The following is a 5,868-nucleotide window of genomic DNA, read 5'->3' as shown; positions in this document are numbered from 1 at the left end:
TGCTCTGGACTCACTGGAGAGTTGAAGGGAGCTATGTGTTACCATGTCCATTGAATGGTGGTTGGTTGGGCTGCTGACAAATGTAAGCACTGGCATCTGTAGTGGCAGTGACTTATCTTTTAAAAAAAACAAGCAAGAATTGGGCTATTCTTAGTTTACTCATCCATAAATTTAAACACATACGTGTATCTATATTGATTGATCAATTTAAATTTCTTTTCCCTCAATACTACAACAGTAAATTTAGAATTTCCCTAGAGATTAAAATTGAATTCTACAGATTAAAAATTGACATTTGTAGGTTACTGTAGGGATCACTAGGAAGAGGGGAGAAAAGAACTAGGTAAGGAGTTCCTGTCGTGGCGCAGAGGTTAACGAATCCGACTAGGAACCATGAGGTTGCGGGTTCGGTCCCTGCCCTTGCTCAGTGGGTTAGGGATCCGGCGTTGCCGTGAGCTGTGGTGTAGGTTGCAGACGCGGCTCGGATCCTGCGTTGCTGTGGCTCTGGCGTAGGCTGGCGGCTACAGCTCCGATTCGACCCCTAGCCGGGGAACCTCCATATGCCTCGGGAGCAGCCCAAAGAAATAGCAAAAAGCCAAAAAGCCAAAAAAAAAAAAAAAAAAAGAAAAGAACTAGGTAAGGCAAATGGTCTCTGAAGCCCTGGGTTCCTGGAAACAGTAAGTGCCAGACGTGTAGTAGTGCTTGGTTTTTTTGTTTTGTTTTCTTTTAGGGCCTCACCTGCAGCATATGGAAGTTCCCAGGCTAGGTGTCAAATCGGAACTACAGTTGCTGCCACAGCGTCAGCCACAGCAATGCCAGGTCTGAGCCATATCTTCGACCTACACTGCAGCTTGGGGCCAGGGATTGAACCTGTATCCTCGCTGACGCTATGTTGGGCTCTTAACCTGTTGAGTCACAATGGCAACTCCTGGTTTTGTTTCAGTAAAAATCAAAGATGGTTCCCATGCCATTTGAAATAAAACTTAAAAAAGGAAGTGGCTAGGCCAGACCTTATTTCCTCTCTCAGTATTGCTGACAAAGTATCTCTGCTGTATATGCAAGAGTTACTCAGATTAATAGATACTTAGTCTCTGCACTCCAGGAGCTTGCTGCCTGAGAAGGAAAAGGAAGTTGCCCTGCAGATTGTAACTTTTACTAAATGAGGGGGTGGGGGGGGATGACTGAGTCAAGTGTACTGAGGGGTAAAAACTGCTTGTGCTTTGTTTGGGGGTTAAACTTAGTGAAAATGCTGTTGCCCACATGAGCAGCGTTTGAGGTTCCCATATGGTGCAGCAGGTTTGGGATCCGTTATTGCCGCAGCTATAGTACAGGCCACAACATCCGCACAGGTTTGATCCCTGGCCTGGGAACTTCCACATGTTGAAGGTGCAGCCAAAAGAAAAAAAAGTCTTTCACATGATCAGTATTTGTGAAGCAGCCTAGAGTGTTGGCTAGAACTGGGGGCTCTGGAGGCAGGGCACTGGCTTGCAGTCTTAGCCCTGTGTCTTTGCATCCATGTGACCTACAGCACAGCCATTTTACTTTAAGTCTGGAGTTTTCTGTCAAATGAAACAGTATCTACCCCAGAATGGGTAGTAAATGTGTAGAGCATAACACAATGCTGTGGCACACAGGACATTATCTAATTGCAGATATTAGCAGTTAAAATTGTATGAGAACCTGGAGTTCCCTTTGTGGCTTGGTGGTTACAAATCCAACTAGTATCCATGAGGATGCGGGTTTGATCCCTGGCCTTGCTCAGTGGATTAAGGATCTGCTGTGTAGGTTGCAGATATAGCTCGGATCTGGTGTCGCTGTGGCTGTGGCATAGGCCAGCAGCTGCAGCTCCAGTTCAACACCTAGCCTGGGAACTTGCATATGCTACAGATGCAGTCCTAAAAAGAAAAAAAAGGGGGGAGAGATATGAGAACATCTGCACCAATGTATTTTCACCACGATTTACATATTCTTGCCACACTCCAAAAAGCATGTTTTTCTTAATCATCCCATTCATAAATTGTAACAAATTGGCAGTTAGTCGGTTTATTTTATTCATACCCCCATACAGGTTAAATCTTTAAACTAGAAATTATAAATTATCAGATGGTTGGTTTTAAAATAATTTTATTCATATCACAAAAATATCAAAATAATAGAAGTAAAATAATTTTGAAAGTAGTACTAATACATTTATTAAATGTAATAAGTAATAATTTACTATAATTTATTGTTTAAAGTACAAATAAGCTGTCTCTTGGGTTTGTCTCTTGTTTTGTGGTTAATTACTTCTTAAGGTCTCCTTTTGATCATGTCCGAGGATTATGAATCTTAACTAAAGGCAGCAATTCCTGTTTGTTGTTGTTGTTGTTGTTATGGTTGTTTCCTTACCTTACACTTTTGTCAGTCTACTACCCATATTTTCTTCAGTAACTTTGTTCTGTGAGGAACTATTTAAACATATACCTCTGTTCTTTAGACTATATAGCATAATCTGGTCCCTTTTTAGCTGTCAAAATTAAACATTTTAAATCCAGCCACATTTGAGAAACTTGGTCAACTCTTGCTGTCCAACTCTAGATTTTCAAATGAGAATGTCTAGTTGCCCCAGCTTAAGTAAGATTCACTTAGAGAAAGAGGAGTCATGAGTTAAGTAACATAAGAACAGTAGTTGGCCACTTCTTTCTTTTCAATTCTCTGCTGATGTCAGAATGATCCAAAAATACCAAGGAGGAAAAGCCACTTTAGGGATCTAAAGAAGCCTTGTGGAAGCTCTTTTTCATTACCTTAAGCAGTTTCTTCTAAAGACAGCTTAATCTTTAGTACATACACACAGTAAAACCTATCTCATTTTAACTGAGAACATCCTCATAAATATTTTATAAATGCAATTAAAGTAAAGCTATTTAAGGAAATTATCAGTCCAATGTGAACCAATAGAATGTTAACCCACTGAGCAAGGCCAGGGATTGAACCCTCATCCTTGTGAATACTATTTGGGTTCTTAACCCACTGAGCCACAACAGGAACTCCAGAATGTGCATCTTTAACCCACACTAACCACCCTCTCCAACCCAGCTATTGCTTTGGAGTGTATAAGTCATTGGCATTACATATCAGAGGAAATTAGTTTTGGATAGCTCTACTTCCTCCTGAACCTGGTAGAGAAGATTGATACTGGCTAAACTGTTTCCAGAAGCACTTTAACTCTGTGTGTGTGTGTGTACACATACCAGTTAATAGCACAGAGCTAGATTGATGAAGGAAAAGAGTACCAGAGCCAGGAAAATCTGGGTTCTAGCCTTGGCCTTTACAATTCAGGTCACCTCCCAGAACTTCAGTACCCTGTCATTGGTAAGACTAGTATTCGTGGAGTTCCCATTGTGGCTCAAGGGGTTAAGAACCCCACATAGTGTCAATGAGAAGGCGGATTTGATCCCTGGCCTTGCTCAGTGTGTTAAGGATCCAGTGTTGTTACAAGCTCTGCCGTAGGTTGCAGATACCGGCCCTGATCTAGTGTTGCTTTGGCTGTGGCTGTGGTGGCAACTGCAGCTCCAATTCTACCCCTAGCCTGAGAGCTTACATACACTACAGGTGTGGCCGTAAAAAAGGAAAAAAAAAAGGACTAGTATTCACTAATGTTTCCTCCAGGCCTACAGAATTCTGTGTTTCCATAGTTCCTATTGTGGCTCACTGGGTTAAGGAAAAAAAAAAAAAAAAAAAAAAGCCTGTGTTTACAAATCCTTGGTCAGCATCACTAGAGCTAACTTCTGTCCCCACCATACTCCTCCAGTCACTTTCTGCAAAGCCGCTGGAATGAGAGGCTCCTTGCAAACAGATACATGAAGGGCAAGGTGAGATAACCCTGGCCATCTCAGGAAGCTCCAAGAAGAGGTCAGTCTCAGGCGGGACCTGCAGAAAACATTTAAAAATTTTATATTTTTTTTACTGCGAAGTTATTCCCAGGTTGAGGTAACATTGTAGATGTTAATCTTGATGACTAAACAACATAAAGGCAGGTCTAAATTGTGAGAGAATTTAGGACAAATCTGACAGTTTTTACCACATGAAATAGCAGGTAAATGTTAACTACCAGCTGTCACCAACCAACCAAACATTATCGATCAAGGCACTCATTCATCTATATGTGGGGTAAACAAAGGCTTGTTGAGCTTGCTTGGTCTTCTCAATAAGCCAACGATTTGGTGAAGAACATAAGACATGGCACATGAAAATAAACCCAGGGTGGACAGTGATGTGCTGGAAATAGCACTGTTCCAGCATTCAGAGGCAGAACTGCTTGAATTGGACAAGATGGCCACAGAAGGCTTGTGTAGGAGACTGAGTTCGTGGCTTCATTAGGAAGTATCAGCTAACTAAGCAGAAGTCTTTGAAGATAATCAGGGAAATGCTAGGTAATTGCAGAACTGAGGGGAGCATCCTGGAAAGGGTATTGTAAGAAATAAGCAAGAAGCTGAAATGAAAAGAAAACAGGATAGGAAGCTGAGAGGCTGTTGTGGGGAAGTACATATAAGCTGCTGTGGTATTCTAAAAGGAACCTGAGCTTGATGTCCAGTTTGGGTCCTGGTTTTGCTCCTTCCCTGTCTGACCTTAGGCAGATCACTCAACCTCTGGGAGCACTGGGTTTCTCTCCCATAAAACGGAGATCTTGCTCATAGAGATTTTTACAAAATGAAAATGAAATAATGCTTTTGTGGAGTTCCCGTTGTGGCGCAGTGGTTAACGAATCCGACTAGGAACCATGAGGTTGCGGGTTCGGTCCCTGCCCTTGCTCAGTGGGTTAACGATCCGGCGTTGCCGTGAGCTGTGGTGTAGGTCGAAGACGCGGCTCGGATCCTGCGTTGCTGTGGCTCTGGCGTAGGCCAGTGGCTACAGCTCCGATTAGACCCCTAGCCTGGGAACCTCCATATGCCGAGGGAGCGGCCCAAAGAAATAGCAAAAAAAAAAAAAAAAAAAAAAAAAAGACGAAATAATGCTTTTGTAAAAAACATAACCTGTTGGGAGTTCCTGTCATGACTCAGTGGTTAACGAATCTGACTAGGAACCATGAGGTTGCGGGTTCGATCCCTGGCCTTGCTCAGTGGGTTAAGGATCCGGCGTTGCCGTGAGCTGTGGTGTAGGTCACAGACGCAGCTCAGATCCCACGTTGCTGTGGCTCTGGCTGTAGGCTGGTGGCTACAGCTCTGATTCAACCCCTAGCCTGGGAACCTCCATATGCCGCGGGAGCATCCCAAGAGATAGTAAAAAGACAAAAAACAAAAACAAAAAAATAACCTGTTATACTTGTCTCATTTTATTTTAAAGAAATTCTGCAGACTCTTGTTTTTTAATGTAGATGTTACTTTAACCTTCACAAGTCAAAACTGAACTGTTTACAGAGACTGTACACCACCCTGGACCTTCTATCAGTCTCTTGGATTCTAATGTCCCAATGTTTTCTTTTACCTGAAAAGACCTGGGACATTTAGGATAATGTAAAATTGATGTAAGTTAATAGTGTGACTCACAAAAGCTGATGCTGTGTTAGGATTCCTTAACAGAAAGAACATATCAGATCCTGGATAGTAACTACCCTATTGTATGTAGAATCAGATTAAATCTAGTCTTGGGCACATTTAGACGTCTAATGTGTTCACATGGAACAGTTTCTGGAAAACTGCCATGTGAAGAACAATTGAAACAACTGAATATATTTAGACTGAAGAGGTCACCTGGAATGTGGAAAGTTAGAAGTTTTGAAGCTTTTCCTCTAGACACTGAAGTCTCTTTATTCAATGAATTTTATTATATTTATAGTTGAACAAGCATCATCACAACTTAATTTTTTATCATTTCCATCTCAACCCCAGT

The 5,868-nt window shown here is 42.0% G+C and overlaps 1 protein-coding gene across 4 annotated transcripts in view; it reads right to left on the bottom strand.

The window, feature by feature from the left end:
• Positions 1 to 2,107: 2,107 nt before the first annotated feature.
• CD80 (CD80 molecule) overlaps positions 2,108 to 5,868 on the bottom strand; it is a 35,552-nt gene continuing 31,791 nt past the window's right edge. For all 4 annotated transcript variants that reach the window (XM_021068533.2, XM_021068534.2, XM_084987061.1 and 1 more), the window contains one exon: positions 2,108 to 3,909. The gene's annotated coding sequence lies outside the window, so the exon portion shown is untranslated. The remainder of the gene's footprint in view (positions 3,910 to 5,868) is intronic.

The sequence above is a fragment of the Sus scrofa genome, chromosome 13 (genome assembly GCF_054392235.1).
Source record: "Sus scrofa isolate SSC_HxYL_T2T_F1_AM1 chromosome 13, Sscrofa_HxYL_maternal_Yorkshire_Landrace_v2.0, whole genome shotgun sequence".
In the NCBI taxonomy this organism is placed as follows: Eukaryota; Metazoa; Chordata; class Mammalia; order Artiodactyla; family Suidae; genus Sus; species Sus scrofa.
This window is presented reverse-complemented; position numbering and strand designations above follow the sequence as displayed.